Here is a 23,008-nt window from a genome sequence, read left to right on the forward strand (position 1 = left end):
TTTCATTATTATGAATGAACATGTTGACATAAGGTGTGATAGGAGCAGTAGCCGTGTCTCTGCTTGTGCTGGCAGCACATTATGTTCACATCATGTTTTTGAATTTCATTTACAGATAAGCTCTGTGAGTAATTGTAACATGAAGTGGTAATCTGCTGCTGATATATGAAAATAGAGAAACTGAAATTACAAACATCATTCAACTGAAATTTTAGACTGTATTGTATAAGGCTGGATGAGTAAATGCACAAAGGATACTCTCTTGAAAACATTTTGTATTCAGGTCATTGTATGAAATTCTACCTTTAATAAATATCAAGAGTTTCTACTGATAATTGATTAACATATTATAGATAATACATTTTTAAATTTTTAATATAATAAATGTCATTGTCCAACTAAGCAAATGGTTTATGTTTCTAATTTACATTATGCATTAATATATACTATTTTAGTGATATTTGGCTAAAAAACAATCACAATGTATTTTGGGGCTCTAAAAAATCATGGTGAATTTAATTAAATTTTGTAAAGGAGTTTTTAACTCTTCAGTATGTGAAGAGTTTTGTAAAAAGAACTTTATAATTACAGGTCATTTGGTTCAGTGATTTCCAAACTCAGTCTATCATGGTGCGCTTTTAGAAAATTCTGTGGTCTCACTCTGCTCTACTTAATTTGATTCTCTTCGTTTGATCCAGGAAACTTGATTTTTTAAAATATATATCTTAGGAAAATTTGAAGAACCTTCTTTTATTCACATTTCTGATAGAATTCAACTTCTCTTGTAGATAGAGGAGGAGCTGAGAACCACAGGGTTAAGATAAACATCAGAGCAAGATTAGAGCCCTGCTTGCTAGTCTGCTGCAGTGGGCAGGGCAGTATCCCAGTCACTGTGTTTTCCTAGTACAAGTAGTATTCATAGTTTTTCAAGGGGTATAATTTCAAAAAGTAAAAGTTCACATTTAGATCACAGATTATTGGCCTAGAGAGATGACACAATTTGTTTATTTTAGCAACCATGAGGATCTCTTACCCGTAAGAGAAAGGAAGACCTCATAGCATCTGACTTCTTCCTTTACCTAATGTTGTCAATATTACCTTGATATGAGGACACATGGAAATCAACAAAACACTGAGTTTTAATCTCTCTGAGTTTGTTTAAAAGTTTTATTTATTGTTGGAGGCAGCTTGTAATGTTTTTTCACTTTTACGATCCCTTGTGGCTTATTGAAATTTCTATTGAGGGGGAGTTTAAAAAACAGATCCTAAGGTGACAAAATATTATGTAAACATTAATATACATTGGTAGAAATACCTGCTGATTTTATTTTAAATTACTTAATTAACCAAAAAATATATGTGGTACTCAGAATTTTTTCAGAGACTATATAAAACAATCTCAAAACAAATGAAGAAAAAATTCATGGAATTGGATTAACATTGAAATGTAACCTTGGGTGCTTTAATTAACCTCTATTTCTTTGTTTTCTCACAATTGAAATGGAATTAGAGTAAGTGCAACTCATAAGATTGTTTGTTGAGAGGAGTGCTGGGCATGAAATCCTAGTGTTCAGCTCTCCATTAAAACTGGCTGCAAAGATCAGCAAGTTGGCAGTTGTCCACAGATGCCTCCCACTGAATCCCATAGTGCATTTGCACTGAAGGCATCTTTCTACAAGGAGGATTACAGTCAGTGACTGACCAGGGCAGGGTTCCTGTTACATACCCATTCCTGCAGGATTCAGGGCTTCACTCACTCACAATTTTGGCTCAAGGATTGCCATGGACCTTTCAGAGTCTTCCTTAGACCTGTGCTGCAGTCTGAGACCCTCCTGCCCAATCACTTTCCTTCCTTATCTCCCTTCACAGATGCTCTACTTGCTTGGAGTCTGAGTGCTCTTCTTATATACTCCTACTTCCTCATCTTCGTCCTACAGAGACATTTTCCCTAATAAGTGTCCTTTACATCTCATCCTATTATGGTGCCTGTTTCTTGGAGGACCCCGATTTAGACTTGGGAATAAATAATTTAATATTAGTATAAACATTTATTATATCACCTGCACATAGTAAGTGTACCATGTAAGTGTTACCATGTCAAAACAAATGACTAGGATGAAGGGGTCAAAAGGTACAAACATGTTATAAAATAAATGTCATGGGGATGGAATGTACAGCATTGTGATTGCAATTAATAATACTGCATTGCATGTTTCAAAGTTGCTAAGAGAGTAGGTCTTAAAATTTCTCATCTCAAGAAAAAAAATTGTAACTATGTGTAAGGTGATGGGTGTTAACTAGAATTGTTGTGGTGGTCATTTCACATGTACACCCACATCAAATCATTATGTTTACAACTGAAACTAATATGAGGCTATATAGCAAGTAAATCTCATTTTAAAAGTAGGCAAAGGTTTCAAATAATACCATGAATAATTTTATTAGATATGTATATGAAAGACAAGCTCAGCAAGCGGTTTGGCTCAGTGGATAGAGCGTCGGCCTGCAGACTGAAGGGTCCCAGAATGGAGTCAAAAGGCCTGGAAGCTCCACTGAGTTGACGGCTGCCGAGTTGCTTACCAGCAGCCCCGAGAAGGATGAGCAAGAAAAAAAAAAAAAAAAGACAAGCTCAGCAGAGATATAAGAACTATTATTCTTGAACATAACAAACAATGTATTTCTTATTATTTTATTAAAAGTATTATTTTGACAATTGAGTTTTCAAGTTCATATCATAAAGAGTAAGTGGTGAATTTATTTAGTGAAAGAAGTAATTATGTCATAGTAACTTTAATTTCCTCTAAAAGCCTTTTCCTGGTGTAGAGTAAAACAGTCTGTAGAGCAAATACAACATTATAATCTCATAGTTTCCCATGTAGTATATTTAAAGGCTCTGGTTTATTTAGCTTGGTAAAGAATTAATTAAAATTTAGCAGCATGGGCTTATTTCATTTTAATTTTATGTTTTGGTGTGCAACTATGAATAGAATAAAAGACTGATTTCTTTGAAGAATTTTCTTTCATTTTGGGTGGGGGAAAAGAGATACATAGAATTAAGCAGTTATGTTTACAGGAGAATAGTGATAATTAATACAAGTTAAAACAAGTTAAGACAGGCAAGACAAAGATTAGAGCCATTATATAGTGAGGAATTAGACTGAAGACCCTTGAGTAAAGCCCAGAGTTGTAAATACCTAAATCATTGTATTAATAGTGATAATTAATACAAGTTAAAACACTTCATGTATAGCCAAAGTAGCTCAACATGGAGTTATTAAACATCATTTGTCCATAGCACTTTATTAAAAACTATAAAGTATATTTTCAACAATTTACATACTTTTTATTAATTCATCAATAGTTGTTGTATAAATTCTATAAACCATTTATTGAATTTTTTTATGTGAAACTTGCATATAAAAGGAAAACAGATTCCAAATCATCACAGAACTCTTCCTTATGCTCATTTAGAACTTGATCAGTGGGTAGATAGCAAAACACTTAATTTTCAGGGCTAACGTAAGGTGGAAAAATTGGGTTTGAACACTGGCACTGCCACTCTGTAATCTCATGACTTCCAAGCCTAAGCTTCTTATCAATCTATATATATACTAGAGGCCCGGTGCACGAAATTCGTGCATGGGGGGGTGTGTCCCTCAGCCCAACCTGCACCCTCTCCAATCTGGGACCCCTTGAGGGATGTCCTACTGCCCAGGTCAGGGCTCATGCAGGAGGCAACCAATCGAAGTGTGCCTCTCACATTGATGTTTCTCTCTGTCTTCCCCTCTCTCTTCCATGCTCTCTAAAAATCAATAGGAAAATATTCTCATGTGAGGATTAACCCTTTGCACTCGCTTGCTTTTTTCTCGATTCCTTTATTCTACTCGGGATTTAATTTTTTAAATACCCCAGATTTTACAAAGCACGGCAGTAGAATAAAAAAAACTGGAGTTTCTTTTCATAGAAACTTATTTATTTGGATTTATTTTATATTTCAAATTATTGATACATTCAATACAATTCGACATACGAGCTGCTACTGATGCTAACCATGTCGAGTCACACTCGACATCTGAGTGCAAAAGTTTAAAAAAAAGAAAGAAAGAAATGTCATGTCCTATGAAAGAGACATCTTGAAAATGCCTAAAGAAAGTTGTCATTTTTTCATGGTGAAGGGACTGGAGTCCGTGTTGATGAAAACACCTTGGCGGCTGTGGTGGCTGCCAGTGGCTGCAGCAGCAGGGTGATGGGGGTGGCGCCTTCCCCTGATCAGCCCTTTTGCCTCCTGCAGAGGGAGGCCAGACTGAGGCTTAGGCCTGCTCCCTGCGGGGAGCGGGCCTAAGCTGTCAGTAGGACATCCCCTGAGGGCTCCCGGACTGTGAGAGGGGGCAGGCTGGGATGAGGGGACCCCCCCCCACAGTGCACAAATTTCATGCACTGGGCCTCTAGTTAAATTATAATATTATACATTTTGTATGATCATATGGACATTTAAATTATTTTTATATTCTGGAAAGGATGTTGGTGGAAGTTTACCTCTGTGTGCATTACCTTCCATTTGTTACCCACTCTATTCCATCTAGTATAAAATTGGTGGTTAATCCATCTAAAACTCTGTAGCCTAAAACTCTCTTGGCTTAGAGCAGTGGTCGGCAAACCACGGCTCGCGAGCCACGTGTGGCTCTGTGGTCCCTTAAGTGTTCTAACGCCACTTCTTCAAAATAGACTTGCCCAGGCCAAAAACTGACTTCTGCGCATGGGCCACGAAGTTTCAATCGCACTGTACCTGCATGCCCGCACGTGGTATTTTGTGGAAGAGCCACACTCAAGGGGCCAAAGAGCCACATGTGGCTTGCGAGCCGTGGTTTGCTGACCACTGGCTTAGAGTAATTAATCTTGTGTTGGTTTTTAGCCTCATTACTCAAACTGATGGCGCCTTCAGCAGAGAGGAAAAGAGGAAATTGTGCTGAATAGCAAGAAAATGAAGGATTTGGGCCAATTTCTTGTCTCAGTGGTCTTTGATACTCTCCTTTCAGCTTTCCGAGGCCTTATGTGCCCTCAGGTAGTAGGGAGTCTGATCAAGATGTCTGGAGGTGACTGTGGCTGCATCTCTCTGCAAGTTTAGCATCCACAGGGAGCACTGAGAGCTGGAGCTTAAGGAAGAAAAACAATACTATGTTTCTACTAATTATAGCCACACCCAGCTACTTTACTGATCTTTCAGAGGAGCAAATCCCTGCAGAAAATTCATTGTCATCAAAAAGAAAAACAAAAAATAAACAAGTCAGGAAAGAGGGAAGATGAATCAAAGTTGAGAAAAAGAATAAGCAGAACACTTAGGTTTGCTCATCTCCAATTCAAGGATCTGAGGAGATCACACCAGCATGAACATTCTCACTATTAGGTCTGCAGTTTCCCAGGTTTTCACAATGCATTCCTCTATTTTTAAACTCATACTGGTAAGAATAATTTTATAAACAATAAATGACTTAATTTGTTTAAAACTACTTATATGATCCTGTTTTCATTAAGGAATGTGGTTTTAGTATACAAACTCTGAAAAGTCATGATAGAATATCAATGTTTATATCTGATCTTGATTAATCTTCACAATGATTGTAGGTAGGATGAAAACTATAATTCATGTTTTACAGATAAAAACATTGGGGATAAAAATGGTCATATAGTTTCCCCAAACTCATGGAGTTAGTAACAAAGCTTGTATTTAAATCTTTTCATTTTGTTACTTCTCAAAAATTTTGGATAATTTACCCTAATTACTTCAAAAGAGAAAATAATATTTTAGAATTTTTACAAGTTCAGTCTCACTTTTTTTGTTATTAAATACCTGAAACAATAAATTACATAGGAAAAAAGCATAGCTACTAAACTATGGACCTTCATCTTAGAGAAGATTTTATGAATTTGACCACAAAGGCAAGGGAAATAAAGGCAAAAATAAATGAATGGGACTATATCAAACTAAAGAGAAAAACTAAAGAAACTCCCAACAAAATAAAAAGATAAACAACCAAATGGGCGAAGATATTTGCAAACAATAGCTCCAAGAAGAGGTGAATAGCCAAAATATATAAATAACTCATATAACTCAACACCAAACAACAATCCAATTGGAAAATAAGCAGAGAACCTGAATGGACACTTCTCCTAAGAACACATACAAATGTTAGACAGATAAATGAAAAGATGCACAACTTCACTAAATATTAGGGAAATGCAAATAAAAACTATAATGAGATACCACCTCACACCTGTTAAATGACTATTATCAACAAGACAAATAATAACAAGTGTGAAAAGGTTGTGGAGAAAAAGAAACCCTTACTTTCTGCTGGTGGGAATGTAAACTGGTACAGCCACTATGGAAAACAGTATGGAGGCTCCTCAAAAAATTAAGAATAGAGTCACCATAGGACCCAGCAATCCCTTTCTGGTTATGTATCTTAAACATGTGAAAACATTTATTCACAAAACTATATGTACCCCTATGTCAACTGCAGCCTTATTCATGGTGGACAAGACATGGAAACAACCCAAATGTCCAAGTGTCTGTTAATTGATGATTGGATAAAGAGGGTGTAATATATATATATATATATATATATATATATATATATATATACACTAGAGGCCCGATGCACAAAATTCATTCAAGAGTAGGCCTTCCTTCTCCTGGCTGCTGGCACTGGCTTCCCTCTGGCACCTGGGACCCATTTCATTAGTCACAACCATCCATCAAATAGTTTGTCAGAACTCTAGAAGTTATCTTTCCTTATTCTCTAACCCTCACTCTCTAACCTTCAATCTGTCAGTCAGTTATGTCAATTACTAGAGGCCCAGTGAATGAAATTTGTGCCTAAATGGGCAGTCAGACATCCCTCTCACAATCCAGGACTGCTGGATCCCAACTGCTTGCCTGCCTGCCTTCCTGATTGTCCCTAACAACTTCTGCTTGCCAGCCTGATAACCCCCTAACATATACCCTGCCAGCCTGATTGATGCCTAACTGCCCCCCTGCCATCCTGTTTGCTCCTAACTGCCCTTCCCTGCAGGCCTGGTCACCCCTAACTGCCCTCCCCTGCAGGCCTGGTCACCCCTAACTGCCCTCCCCTGCAGGCTTGATTGCCCCCAACTGCCCTCCCTTGCAGGGCTGGTCCCTCCCAACTGCTCTCCCCTGCTGGCCATCTTGTGGTGGCCATCTTGTGTCCACATGGGGCAACCATCTTTGACCACATGGGGTCAGCCATCTTGTGTGTTGGAGTGATAGTCAATTTGCATATTACTCTTTTATTAGATAGGATAGAGGCTTGGTGCACAGGTGGGGGCCAGCTGGTTTGCCCTGAAGGGTGTCCCGGATCAGGGTGGGGTTTCCCTTGGGGCATGGGGCAACCTGGGCAAGGGGCCTGTGACCCAAGTGGAGGCCCTGGTATCTGGGACTTATTTATCTTCTATAATTGAAACTTTGTAGCCTTGAGCAGAGGCCAAGGCAGGCCAGGGCTGTGGAAGCTTGGCTCCCTCCATCACCAGGGGCAACTCAAGCCTCCTGCTCTCTCCAGCTCCGTGGCTGCCGCCATTTTTGTTAGGATTTATTTATCTTCTATAATTGAAACTTTGTAGGCTTTAGTGGAGGCCTGGGCCAGCCAGGGTGTGCAGAAAGCTTGGCTTCCTCCATTGCCGGGGAAACCCAAGCCTCATGCTCGCTCTGTGGCCGCAGCCATCTTGGTTCGGTTAATTTGCATACTCGCCCCTGATTGGCTGGTGGGTGTGGCTTGTGGGTGTAGCAGAGTGGTGGTTAATTTGCATATTACTCTTTTATTAGATAGGATTCCTCTAAATATCCCAAATTAGTCCACATTTTTTCCATCTTTATAATTATCACTTACCCCTTAGGATCCTAAAAAGGAAGAGAAATCCACTTAAACATGTTAAAATTGAAAGAATAAAGGAACAATTTCCAAATGCTGAATAACATTTAAGAAGTTATGTTGGGACACCCAGGACCAGCAACAGCTAGTTGCTATTATACACCCAGATGTGAACTGTCAAGAGAAAGGCATGTTCTGAAACCTATAAAAGCTGGACTCTTGAAAGAGGTGCTGCCAGGCGGGAGGTGTAGTGACTGCCTCTAGACCCTCTGTACTGAAGCAGGGAGTGGAGGGAAGAAACAACTGTATTGTGCTCTCTCTGTGTTCTCCTTCATCATGTTGAGGTATTTTTGATCAAGCACAACTGGAAAGGAACAGACAGTAAAGCCTCTATGATTCAATCTGGATGGGTCAGCATCTTAGGCCATGGAGTGGGGCCCATGAGAGTGGCAGATAAACCTGAGAGCAAATGCTGAGTAATAGGACAGCTCTCTAAATCAGGTCATCCATCTCTAATCTGGACTCCTGCAATCACTTGATTTATGTGCTTAGTAATAGGCTGTAATCCATCCTCCAAATGGCAGCCCAACGGATCTTTATAAAATGCTAATCAGAACATGTCATGCACTGCTAAAAATATTTGGAATATTTTGCAAAATATTTACACTGGCTTGCCAAAGCCTACAGTAACTTTTCCCTGCTTTTCTATCAAAAAACCTGTGATCAGTTGGATTACTGCTCTCATTTCTTTACTTCCCCACTTAGCATTATTTCCTAATACCTTTACTTTGCGATTGACTCCATTTGGATTTGGCCATTTGTCTTCCTTTGAGCAATGGAAAGTGAATATAATGTACACCAAGGACAAGCAAATGTGTGCAAACCATGTGCTTTCAGGAAAATGCTTGGCTTCTTAGAGTGTTGATCTCCATAATGAGAAAAACATGCTTGGAAGGTTTCTGGTTCAAGACCAGTGATAGAAACCTATTGAAACTTACCTACAGCCTGGAGCCAAGTACAGCCAAGCCCAAAATAAATCAGTTGAACTGTCAAGTATCTGCCAGTCAGATTTTTTTTTTCCCATGAGGGAAGAAAAAGTATTAATTGTACACTACTGATACCAAACATTATTGCAGCAAAACATTATTAAACTAACCTTGACTACTTTTCCCTGAATTCATGTGCTCTAATAAAGATTGCTTACTTTCTGTATGACATATCCATTCCATTGGCTTGTAATGTCATTTCTTTTCATTATTGACTAGTAGCCCATCGCATGATATAGCGCGCAGTAGGCCGCCCGCCGCTTCCACGAGAGGGACCCGCGCCGATTCTGTAGGAGGTGGGAGGGATCCATGCTGCTTCCGTGGAAGGCGGGCCCGCCGTCTCCTCTCCGGGCCTGCACTCAGCCACAGGGGGGCTGGACTGAGCCGGGCGCAGCGACAAAGCAAGCATTCCGCCAGACCGCTCATGCTGCCCACTCTCAGCAGCTGCCCCCCCCCGGACTGGGGGACTCAGGCAGGGCTGAGAGGACTGGGCGCCGCCATCTTGTAGCTATGGGTGCTGCCATCTTTGTGATGGAGTGACAGTTAATTTGCATATTACCTTTTTTTTTTTTATTAGATAGGATGGCCATTTCCTTTTGTCATTAAGTGTATGCTCACATAAAGATTTGTAAACAAATGTTCATAGAAGTTTTATTTGTAATAACTAAATATTGGGAAGTCCCAAGAGTTCATGAATAGATAAAGGATAAGAAAACACTTGTTTGTATACCCATACAATGAAATACTACTTAGTAAAAAAACTAAAAATGTATCAATATATACAATGACATGGCTAAATCTCGAAATAATGCTGAAGAGTGAAGAAGTCACATAAAAAGAGTACATAGTCTATGATTTCATTATATAAAATTCTAGAAATAAAATCTCATCTATAGTTACAAAAACAGATCAGTTATTGCCTAGGGATGGTGTGGAGCAAGTGAGATTGATTATAAGAGGGTACAAAGAGTCTTTTCAGGTTGGTTGAATGTTCATTTTCTTTTTAATCTTTATTGTTGAAAGTATTACATATGTCCACTTTTTATTTTTGAATGTTCATTTCCTTGATTATAGTGATAGTTTCAGGTGTGTATCTAAACACATCACATTGTACACTTTAAATATGTGCAGTTTATTTTATATCAGTTACATTTCAATAAATGCAGGTTTTGTTTTGTCTCACAATATACCTCTGTTCCAATATAAAATAATATTTAAATTACTAGTATATGGTTAAATTATTTAATTATCCTTCAATCAAATATTTAATGTATCACTTATGTTTAAATCAGTAATGGTAAATGTATTCCTTTTATGCCTGTGTGAATATTATGAACATGATTCAGGTTTAAGGAAGTGAATAGTCAAATGGTACAAAATGAATAAAATAAAGAATAGGTATCTTATACTGTAACATCCCTCCATACCCACTGCTCAAAAGTAAACAATTTGTAGAATTTCTATTTTTATTAATCAGAATAGATTATCTAATTACTTTTAAAACTATCAGAGTATTAATATATTTCATAGATAGGGTATATTTTATTTTATTATGATTATATATTCATAATTGTACTAGAGGCCCGGTGTTATAGTAATAGTGATAAGAATAATATAGAATAAGTATCAAAGTGTGGAATTACAGTGTGATATTAAAGTGTGATATTAAAAAGTATTGAATGTAATGTAAACAGGTTGATAAACACCCCTGAGTGTCATGTATGTAGAAAATAGATAAAGTGATCTGTTCCCCATATGTAAAACCAGATATGCAAGACTCCTGGGACCCGCTGATAAGACACACTGAAGACGCCCATCTAGGCACATAAAAAGAGGAAGCACCAGAGGAAGATCAGAGAGGCCTGCTCTGCTCCTCCACTGACGGTCACTCTCCACCCCGCTTCCTGCAATCTGCCCAAGCTCTGCCGTGGACTGTGAGTCCAAACAGTGAGCCGGAAACTGAGGCCTCAAGCAAGACGCCGAGCCGCAGCTGCAATGTCCAACGTCCAGTGTGTGTGTCTGTCGGTGCGGATCCCCGGGTGGCCTGCAGAGGTCTGGAAACCACCAGGACTCTGTAAATAAACCGTGAGTGATTCGTGCATTGCATGTCTATCTCCTGTGTAATTTATGCTCGGTCAATACTAAGTAAGTACCTTGGGTCGTACGTGTCAGTTTAGAGACTGGCTGAGGCACCCTTGGTCGCCTGTGCTTACGTCCCTGGAGGAGAAATTGGGACACCCGGTGCACGGGTTTGTGTACCAGAGCGGTCCCTCAGCCTGGCCTGTGCCATCTCGCAATCCGGGACCCCTTGGGGGATATAGTAGTGCGTGAAGCGGCAGGCGGTCAGGGAGGAGCCCGAAGCCCGATTGGGCGATGCTGCTCCTGTTCATCCTGGCCCCGCTGTGCCTGCCACCATCACTGCTCGGTAGTGCTGCTGCAGAGGTGGGAGAGCTCGTGCTGCTGCAGCTGTGCTTGCCAGCTGTGAGCCTGGCATCTGGCACCCGGAGGTCAGCTGAGTGGCCTCCCACTGTGGGAGCGCACTGACCACCAGGGGGCAGCTCCTGTGTTGAGCATCTGCCCCCTGGTGGTTAGTGCACGTCATAGTGGCCAGTCAACGGGTCGTTCAGTCGTTTGGTCCCTTAGGCTTTTATCTATGTAGATAATTGTGTATACTTATATATTATATAAAATTATAAATATATAGTGTAATTAAATGATATTATAATATCTCTACTTTTATATTTAATTTTCTTATGACTTCCTTATACTGTCTCCATCATGTATATCGAGAAGTTTCCTTACTGTATCAACTACCTTTGGCTGCATAACAAACCACCCCAAGGGCTTTTCTGTGTTGTAATCAATTGGTAGATCAGCTGGGTAGGAGGGAATGGGAAAGTGGAGACTAGTGGGTGGGAGATTGTTTATCTCCAGATGCCTTAATTATGTGTCTGGCATTTAGTTTGCTTTTGGCTACTATGCAGGCGTGGGGAACATCGGCCTAAAGGACATATCATTTGCTCTGGCCCTGGCAAGGCAACTGCAGGTGGGACTCGGAATTCAATAAATCTAGGAGCTTTCTTCATAGCAACATAAATTTTAAAGTTGATAATTTTTTGTGTGGCCAGCAGATAATGTTATAAATATCCAAATAGTCCTTGACAAAAAAATGGTTCCCCACCCCTGGAAGGCAATAATGATGATTAGGCTATAGGCTAGCTAGTTAGCTCAGCAGGCTAACCCAGGATTACTTATATATTCTCAGGATTTTAGAGCAACAGGAAAGCAAGACCAATGAGCATACCCTTCTCAAGTCTTTGCTCTTGTCTAGTAGGTCAAAATGGCAAAAGTCCAAGACCAGGGTCAGTATGGAAGGATGTGGATGCAGATAGGTGGGAACAAATCAGGGCCATAACTACCACAATCTATTTCTGTTTACACTCTGACCTAATTATTCCCTTTCAGGCAAAGTTTCTTTGTTTACCTGGGAGGACTGTGGTTACCTCCTACTTTCTAGCTGAACTCCTTCAGTTTCTCTTCTGCTTTTGAGCTAAAATCATGGTTTGTTTTCAACAAATCTATGCACACCTAATTCCATTTTAACATCTGCATACAATAGGACTGACAGGTAGGGTATCCCTCCCACAGGCAAAATACTCTCATACTTTGTGAAGACCAATAAAAGTCTTATCCAATTAGAGAATCAGCATTAAAGTCCAGGATTTCTTGTTCTATATCATGCCTCATGGTGGCTCCATGAAGCAATTTTTTGTTTGTTGTTTTATTTTTAAATTCTGAAACATATGAACTAAAAAGATACATAAATACAGAACATACAACAGTGATACAAGAACAGAATAATTTCAACAGATACTCTCAAATTTGTACTGAAGGCACACAGTGCAAATTTTGTCAGGAATCATATTCTAAGAACCAAAAAAAGCTTTGTTTTGTTTTGTTTTATTTTTATTTTGGAGGAACCTGGTTCCTTGGAAGTAACTTCCCAGTATTATTTCCCTGATATATTTTTGAAAATATCCAATGTTTGTTTCCTCTCTCTTTTTTTTTCCTTTTAATCTTTATTGTTGGAAGTATTACATAGGTCCTCCTTTTCCCCCCATTAATCTCTTTCAGCCCTTTCCAGTCCTACTCATTGCTCCCCTGACCCCCAGGCCCTCACCACTCCATTGTCTGTGTCCAACGGTTATGCATACATGCATCCAAGTTCATTGGGTGGGTGGGAAGAGATCAACCAATGTTTTCTCTCTTTTGCTCTGTCCTCTGGGCTCTTGGCTTCACTCTCTGAGATATCCTCTATTTCATAAGACTGCAGCCTCAGTGTGCTCAGTGAGTAGTTTTTTGTGTTTTTTTTTTTCAACCAGCTTTCTGTCCATTATAATTTCCCAGAGGCCTTTTTGAACAAATTTAGTTCCTTGAAGTCTAAGTTGGTAATCCTTTAGCTTGGAAACACAACCCTCCAAAGAAGAAGGATGTGTTCTTTTTATTTATCATTTATTTATCATTTGATGCATTTTTAAAGATACACTTCCCTGTAACATAGTCACTACTACTTTAAGATTAGTCTTCTGCAGGACCATTTTCTTATGATTCTTAGAAATGCTTTTGTCTATTTGAGGATGCATATTAGCTACCCCATAAAGTAGTTCAGAAGTCTTAAAGTTTTCTGTAGCCATAACACTGATTTGATCTCTGTGTCTAGATCTTATTAGACTTTCCAAAAAAATTTTAATTACTTGGAAGATAGAGATAAAGAATAATTTTATTTTCCAGCACACTACCTCTAAATTTTGTTTGTGAGTATAATAGTTCTTTATCTAGCTTATCTTTTTCTTTTCATACCTTATCATAGATAGCTATACTCCAACAGACATTTTTACATTTGGATTGTAAACCATCTTGCCAAGTTTAAGTATGATACATTTTCTGTCTTCCAAGGTACTGCATATGACAGTTTTGTCAATTATTTTGCAACTATATAATGTGATTCACCATTCTTTCATTTTGTCATGGCCATGCACTTGCCATTTTCCAGCCTCTGCTAACAATTTCTATGCTGCTTTCCAGGCTATACCACTTCCTGCTTCAGCACTTTGCTACCAATATATATATATATGTATGTGTATATATATATATATATATATCCTACCTTATAATAGAGAAACATGCAAATTGACCGCACCTCCGCTATGCCCATGATTGGGCCTGCGAGAGGCTGGGGGCGGGACTCCAGGTGGCCTTTCCGGCTGTTGAGAAGACCAAGATGGCGGCGCCCAATCCTCTTAGTTCCGGGGGTCCTCCGCATGATCGCCACCCGGGGGGGCGTGCCCGGGCCCAGCCGGGCTCTCCGCGGGTGATCCAGGCGGCGATCGCCACCCGGGGGGCGTGGCCGGGCCCAGCCGGGCGCTCCGCGGGTGATGCCACCCGGGGGGCGTGGCCGGGCCCAGCCGGACTCTCAGCGGGTGATCCAGGCAGCGATCGCCACCCGGGGGGCGTGGCCGGGCACAGCCGGCGGGTGATCCAGGCGGCGATCGCCACCCGGGAAGCATGGCCGGGCCCAGCCGGGCGCTCCGCTGGTGATCCAGGCGGCGATCGCCACCCGGGGGGGCGTGCCCGGGCACAGCCGGGCTCTCCGCGGGTGATCCAGGCGGCGATCGCCACCCGGGGGGCGTGCCCGGGCACAGCCGGGCTCTCCGCGGGTGATCCAGGCGGCGATCGCCACCCGGGGGGCGTGGCCGGGCCCAGCAGGGCGCTCCCACGGTGATCCAGGCGGCAATCGCCACCCGGGGGGGCGTGGCCGGGCACAGCCGGGCGCTCTGCGGGTGATATTGCCACCCGGGGGGGCGTGGCCGGGCACAGCCGGGCGCTCCGGGGGTGATCCAGGCGGCGATCGCCACCGGGGGGGGGCGTGGCCGGGCACAGCATGGCGCTCCCGCGGTGATCCAGGAGGCGATCGCCACCCGGGGGTCGTGGCCGGGCCCAGCATGGCGCTCCTGCGGTGATCCAGGCAGCGATCGCCACCCGGGGGGACGTGGCCGGGCCCAGCATGGCGCTCCCGTGGTGATCCAGGCGGCGATTGCCACCCGGGGGGGCGTGCCCGGGCCCAGCCGGGTTCTCAGCGGGTGATCTAGGCGACGATCGCCACCCGGGGGGCGTGGCCTGGCCCAGCATGGTGCTCCCGCGGTGATCCAGGCTGTGATCGCCACGGGGGGCGTGGCCGGGCACAGCCTGGCGCTCCGCGGGTGATCTAGGCGGCCATCGCCACCCGGGGTGCACGGCCGGGCCCAGCCGGGCTCTCCGCGGGCGATTGCCACAGGGGGGGGCGTGGCAGGACTTGCCCAGCCGCTCCCAGGGTCCCTGGGAACATTGAAGGCATGTGGTTGCTGATTCCCAGACCAGGCCTCTGGCCACAGATTCATAGCTTTGCAGAGACCTAGGGCAGGGATCTGCTTTATCTGCAGAGAGACAGAGGTTCTGCAGTGCCCCCCAAGACGTGGGTGGGCCCAGCCAGGGATCAAGGGGCATGGAAGGACTCCTGGCCTAGGGGCAAGGACCCTCACCCCTGAGGCAGGGGTTGAGGGGTGGAGCCACCTCAGTGAAGGGGTGCTGCACTGCAGGGTACTGGACTGACTGACGTGATTCAGAGAAGCTCCCAGTGCTAATGGGCCTCGCTCAGGTGGCCTTCACACTTCAGAGGCAATGACTCCTGCTCCTGCCTTCACCCAAAAGCAAGCTCGCTACACCCTGCCCCATAGCAGAGCATGCCTAGGCAGTGAGTGGGAAGCCTTCCACCTGCTTCGGAGAAGCGGGGGCAGTAAAGAATGGGGGGAGAGGAAAGAATGTGGAGCATCCGCAATGAAGAGGTGCTTGAGAAAGAGGCTGGGAAGCCTGACTGGAAGGTTTGTTCTGTTTGCTGGGCCGCTGCCCCTTAGGAAGCGCAAAGAGCATGGCTCTGAGGGCTTCCTGTGTGCTCTGAGGGCTTCCTGAGTCAAGTTCCACAGCCAACTGGAATTGGCCTCAGTTTCCTGGTCTGTAAAATGGATGAAGCGTGTCCCAGTGCCTTCACTGAGCTTTGATGGCCAATTGAGATACTATATAAAGAAAATGAGGGAAGAAGTGAGAAAGAAAAGGAAGGACAAAAAAACACAAAAGAAAGATTGAAAGGAACCTGTAAACCCATTGTCACTTAAATAGGGAATATAGTCAGTAGTGTTGTAATGATGGTATGATGCCAGGTGGGTACTAGAAATATCGGGGAACACTTTGTAAAGTATATGATTGTCTAACCACTATTCTGTAACTAATATAAAACCTGAAACCAATACAAAATAATGTTGAATGTAAAGAAATGAAAATTGGAGTGAAATTTTTATGAATTTCAAAGATCAAATAAAAGCTATAAAGGAAGGAAGGGGAGAATAAAAAGTGTTTTTCATTTTGCCACTTCATTAAAAAGACAGTTGTCTTTATATGGTGCTTTTATACTTTTCTAAGTCATTATCTCATTTTAATTTCCGGGCAACTTAAATACCAGATAAGTATTCCCTCCACTATTTAAAGAAAGGAAATCTTGGTGTCTGGTCCTAATGATTCAATCGTCAAGCCCTTATTGTAAAGCAGGGTTAGTAAAATTTTCTGTGCAGGGTCATATCTATACTAATAAAAGCCTTGGGGGTGATCAGGCCAGCAGGGGAGGGTATTTGGGGGCAATCAGGCCCGCAGAGGAGCAGTTAGGGGTCAATCAGGCCAGCAAGGAAGCAGTTAGGGGGCAATCAGGCAGGTAGGTGAGCGGTGAGGAGCCAGCAGTCCCAGATTGTGAGAAGGATGTCCAACTGCAGGATTAGGCCCGATTCCAGGAATCGGGCCTAATCCTGCAGTTGGACATCCCCCGAGGGGTCCCATATTAGAGAGGGTGCAAGCTGGGCTGAGGGACACCCTCCCCAGTGCACGAATTTCGTGCACCGGGCCTCTAGTATATATATATATATATATATATATATATATATATATATATATATATATATATATATATTTAAGATTGGAATTATTCAACAAAAAAGCAAAGACAAATGAGCTTGAAAAGGAACTAAGCTGTTGTCTAGAATGTCCTCAGAACATTCTATACTTCAGTAGCTAGGTGGCTTTTGCATCTGGCCAGCATGACAACAGGGGCTCAACATATACAGCAGTTTAACAGCAGCACAAATTTCTCCTATAAAACTTGCCCAGAATAAAGCAAGAGAACAAGGAGAGAGTATAAAGTCTGCCAAAAATTAATAGCCTGAACATTTTCCCTCATTTTTTAATCCTCACCCAGGGATTTGAGGATTGTTTTTCCCATTGATTTTTAGAGATAGTGGAAGGGAGGAGGTGGAGAGAGAGAGAGAGAGAGAGAGAGAGAGAGAGAGAATAATGTAAGAAAGACAAACTGATTGGTTGCCATATATATATATATATATATAAAGTCTGGGATAGTTATTCTGTAGAAATTATGAATATAATATCACTGCTAATTAAAATTTATTTTTCACTGATTTATAGCATGGGGATGGATAGGAAGGGTTCTTCTCATGTTATTGTGGAAGCAAGATAATGCAAATCTGTTATGTGCCTAGAAGTCGAATGAATACTGAAAATTTAGCCGACATTGATAATTACCACACTATGAAATGAAAGGAAATTGGAACTTCTACACTTTTCTCTAGTATTTTTATTTGACTCCAACTTCTGTAATTTGAGTTTCATTTAATATTATTTTTGAAGCAGGTTATTATCAAGGTGATTGTCAATTTAATTTAGTTCTTTAATGATAAGCAAGCTAATCTGGAACTTTTAAATCACATTGTATATATTTCATCCTTTTACTTGGACTCCTTACTTCACTGATAGAAATGATCTATTTATCTAATGTATCTTTATAGCTAATATATCCTCCTCCACTCCTGATATTACCCTGTCTTCCAAGGATCAATTGTTAGTTAACAATTAGGCAAGAATGTATGCAGAAGCTATCAAATATCTTGCCCTGAGTGGAGACTTATTCATTGGGATGGGTGGGCAAATTCTTGATTTGGAATTTTCCTTCTCCCAGTGAATTGGTAGGAGACATAGAACACAAGAATCTAAACCACTTTTTCTCTAATTTTCCTTATTGAAACAATACTTGAAGTTATTTTTTTCATATTTCATATTTTTTTCTTATCTTCTTAAAATACTGTTTTATAAAGTGCATAATAAATCCCAGAATTTTACATGTATATTTAACAAGTATTCCAGGTGATGTTTTACATGAAGAAAACTGTGGACTCTATAATTTGAGAAATTTGATTCATTTTTAATATCACTAGTGTACATAATAAAGAAAAACTATTATTGTCAAGGTAATTATGTGATTATGCCTTTCAGAATTTCTCAGGCTACAAAAAGTTAAAAACTAAATTTTACACATAGTGCAACACAAATAAACTCTGATCATAGCAGGGATGTTCCATAACCATGGAGTTAGTCTTATTTAAGAATATGTGAGCATTCATAGGAGATGTAAAGGTTTTACATTTGCTCCATCATGTTTAGTACAAACTTAGCTTCTAAGTGTGTAATCATAGCTTCCATATAACATTATGACTGTTTATTTTGAGAAGTAAGTAATATAGTTTCTAACAATTTTTCTTATTATAGTTTATTTATTTTGTTGGAGATAACTAAGATGATGTAGTGCCTTGCAATTTCTTTAAAAGCAAATTTTAGAAGTAGTATAATATTTCTGCCTTCCTGAGAAATGGTGCCTCTTGGCAATTTTTATTATATTTTATTGTACTAATGTTCTGGATTATACTAAATTGTATTAAATAAGCCTTTTTGGTAAATTTTGTTCAACTATAACATTTACAGAGTACAGGTAACAAACCCTAATTGACTGTCACTCCAAGCACAAGATGGCCACCCCCATGTGGTCAAAAATATCTGCCCCTATGTAGACACAGGATGGCTGCCATAAGATGGCCTGCAGGAGAGGGTAGTTGTGGCCAGTTAAAGGTGACCAGGCCAGCAGAGGAGGGCAATTGGGGGTGACCAGGCTGGCAGAGGAGGACAGTTGGGGGAGACCAGGCCAGCAAAGGAGGGCAGTTGGGGGGGACCAGGCCAGTAGAGGAGAACAGTTGTGGGAGACCAGGCCAGCAGGGGAGGGCAATTGGAGGGGACCAGACCTGCAGGGGAGGGCTGTTGGGGGGGGCAGGCCTGCAGGGGAGAGCAGTTGGGGGGACCAGGCCTGCAGGGGAGGGCAGTTGGGGGGTACCAGGCCTGCAAGGGAGGGCAGTTGGGGGGGAGATCAGGCCTGCAGTGGAGGGCAGTTGGGGGGGCCAGGTCTGCAGGGGGTGCATTTGGGGGGGACCAGGACTGCAGGGGAGGGCAGTTGGGGAGAACCAGACCTGCAGGGGAGGGCAGTTAGGGGTGACTGGGCTGGCAGAGGAGGGCAGTTGCGGGCGACTAGGCCAGCAGGGGAGGGCAGTTAGGGGTGACCAGGCCTGCAGGGAAGGACAGTTAGGGGTGACCAGACTGGCAGGGGAGGGCAGTTGGGGGTAACCAGGCCTGCAGGGAAGGACAGTTAGGGGTGACGGGCCAGCAGGGGAGGGCAGTTAGGGACAATCAGGCCGGCTGGGGAGCAGTTAGGCATTGATCAGGCTGGCAAGGGAGTGGTTAGGGGGTGATCAGGCTGGCAAGCAGAAGTGGTTAAGGGCAATCAGGCAGAGGCAGGCGAGTGGTTGGGAGCCAGCAGTCCTGGATTGTGAGAGGGATGTCTGACCAATGGGATTGGGCCAAAATGGGTGGTCAGACATCCCTCAAGGGGTCCCAGATTGGACAGGGTGCAGGCTGGGCTGAGGGACCCCCCCCATGCATGAATTTCGTGCACCAGGTCTCTAGTACATTAATAAAATAGTAAAATATTAAATTTGATAAATAAGATCCAGAATATTTTGGGAGGAGTTTTATTTAATACAAACCAATTATGATGAATAACTGGATGGAAAGAATATAAAATGAAAGTAAACATAAAAGGCAAGATGAACTTGAAAAAAACACACACGCACATTATTTCTATTCATTCTCACTGGGAGGTATATGATGTCAAATGACCAAATTACTTTTGAAAAAAGTGGCCCATAGGTTAGGTTATAATAAGTGCAGCCTCATTTTTACAATGCCATTTATTTCCTCAGGGTAGCGAAAAACAAGGACAATTTTTAGCAAAACTAATAATGCTTAAGGAACAAATCCTTCCTGTTCCAGCTCTTAAGGGATACAGATGGCATGGTGCACATAAACACAACTTTAACCTTGCATTTTTCAAGGTTTTATCAGCCATTATGCTCATCTATGCTTTGGGGGAGTTCATTCTCTGGAAGCATAACAGCAGAGATTTGCCTCCCTAATATTCTAGTTCATCTAATCGAGAAATTAAAGCCACCATTAGTCTGGAAAGAGCTTTGCAGAGTGAGTCATTTAATGTCTAAAAGCTGTAAAGCCTTTTGCCCAGATGGATGATGCGTATACATGTTGGCAGGCTTTGCAAAGTATGACTGATTAAGCTAAAACCTTCCCTGAGTGCTTTTCTTTCCATTTGAAATCTTAGCAAGGAAGGTCATGCTCATGAATGAGAGTGTCTAAACTTAGTGATTCGGGCCACATATGGAGAATGAGCACACACATGGCAAGGTTCTCTGGTTCATCTAACTGTATTTATGCAGCACGGTGCTACTTCCCTGAAACTACTTTCAATTTTAAGATATTTTAGAAAATAGTTTAGGACATTTTTTGTTTATATGAATTTAAGTTATTTTAGCAATATCTGTTGATTGAGTCTAATTTGTAATATTCAGATATGCATCTCTGCTAGTACTGCTGCTGAGGTACAATTTGGACATCATTTCTTTAATTGGAACTGTTTTGGTTGTCTCTGTTCTGAGTAAGACTCTGTAACTTTGAAAACCACAGGTACAGGATCCTCAAAGTTACCTGTCTACACTGGAATGTCAGTTGTTCAATTTGAAAACTGGAGACTGCCCACTGTCTCATTCTTTTAAGACTCAGCATTTACCTTCTCATATCTGAATTCTCTATATTAAAGCTCTTTTATTATTTTATAATTTTACACCTCTCCAATTAGGTTAGAATTTTCCTTGCTGGGGACTTATTTTCAAGGTCATTGGATGGATGTAAAAGACAATATGTGTAAAATGACTTACAATACATGTTAAAAATTATTTTCCACATTGCATTAGTTTTCCTAAATACAAGTATTTATTGGTTATCATCTGTATCAACAGGATATAGCAATTCTTACATAAATAAATATTCAGTTTTGGAACATCTTGACGCTGATAGGAAAAATCCACATGATAACATAGGTTGGTTCTAGGTTGTGCTGGCTTTCTCAGAGGAAAACATAAAAGCAAGACAATACAGAAATTCTAGTCAATAACTGATTTGACCTGTGAAACTTTCTGATCTCTTTACTTCTAATATTTGGTTTCTAGAATTATTCCAGTGACTCAACAAATAAGAAGGAACACTATTCAAAATTAGCATAATTACATCATCAACATTTTATGTGTAAAACCTTGATCCACTTGGTCTGAATTTGGACACAATTTTCCCTTGTAACCTTGTTCTCAAAAAATATTCACCCTGGATTTCCCAACCATAGATAAGTAATTACCAATGACCCAGATGCCACATAACATTATGTCAGGTCTTATAGGATGGTAACTAAAACTAGATAATCTGAAGTTAGACTGAATTTGAACCCTGGTGCTAATATCTACAAGGTTTATACCTCAAGCATTACTAATCTTATCCATAACTCAATAATAATAATAACAATATAAGTGATAGGCATATTATGAAATTTAAATGCACCAATTAATTCATACATTTTACTTAGAGTGGTGCTTGACATACATGAAGTCCTAGAATGGTATTTTTAGGTTTGCTTCCTAATGTTTTGTCTATTTCTGACCCAAGATTGTATTCTGACTTTTCTTATTCTTTCATTTTTCTCAACAAGTATTCTGATCCCACCCTCTGCTACTTAAAAATTGGTAGATTACAGTAACATGTATCTTTAGCCCCCTCCCCTAAATAATGCCAGTAAATATACACATATGTTCAAAAAGGTCCTTTGTGCCCGGCCAGTGTGGCTCAGTGGTTGAATGTCGACACATGAACCGGGAAGTCACAGTTCAATTCCCGGTCAGGGCATATGCCAGGGTTGCAGGCTCGATCCCCGGTGGGGGCCTGCAGGAGGCAGCCAATTGATGATGTTCTCTTATCATTGATGTTTCTTTCTCTCTCTTCCTCTCCCTTCCTCTCTGAAATCAATTAAAAATATATATATATTTTTTTAAAAAGGTCCTTTGTAAGTAAATCTGTTAATGGGCATGCACATACCATAAAATGTCAATGTAAAATCATGTGAATATTTTGGTAACACTGAAATCTCACTGTGTTTCTCTTAGCAATGCTCAGGGAAGACCCTGAACTAAGTATTTGGATATAGATTCTCTTTAACCCAATTTAAAATTTCTAGACCCTTTAAATTATTCTATTAGATTCAATTACTGATTCAAAAATCCTGAATAGAAGTATGAATGTTTTATCACATGTCTGAAAAGTACAATATTAATATGCCAGCTATAGAAAGGATATTTGTTTTCAATCCATGGGTTCCTTCCAGACCCCTGCTGTTTCCAGCCAAAAGGAAGGAAAGGGAAAAAGGAGTCCTGGGGCAAGGGCTCTGCCAATAATGAGATGGTGAGGAAATCGCATGCAACATTGCCAGTCATTCTCTATTGCATTCGACAAGTCATAAAACTGTATTTCGCTTCTGTAGAGCCTGGGAAATGCAGTTGCCAGCTGTGTAACTATATATTAAGCTTAAACTGAGGTAATATGGTGATGAGTAGAATCTGCTATTTGAAGGGAGAAAAAAATAGAAAAAAATAAGAAAATAGATAAGTAGATCTCCATCGCAAATAGATTTACTTGTTATGAGATTAAACG

Source organism: Eptesicus fuscus, chromosome 3 (genome assembly GCF_027574615.1).
Source record: "Eptesicus fuscus isolate TK198812 chromosome 3, DD_ASM_mEF_20220401, whole genome shotgun sequence".
Taxonomy (NCBI): Eukaryota; Metazoa; Chordata; class Mammalia; order Chiroptera; family Vespertilionidae; genus Eptesicus; species Eptesicus fuscus.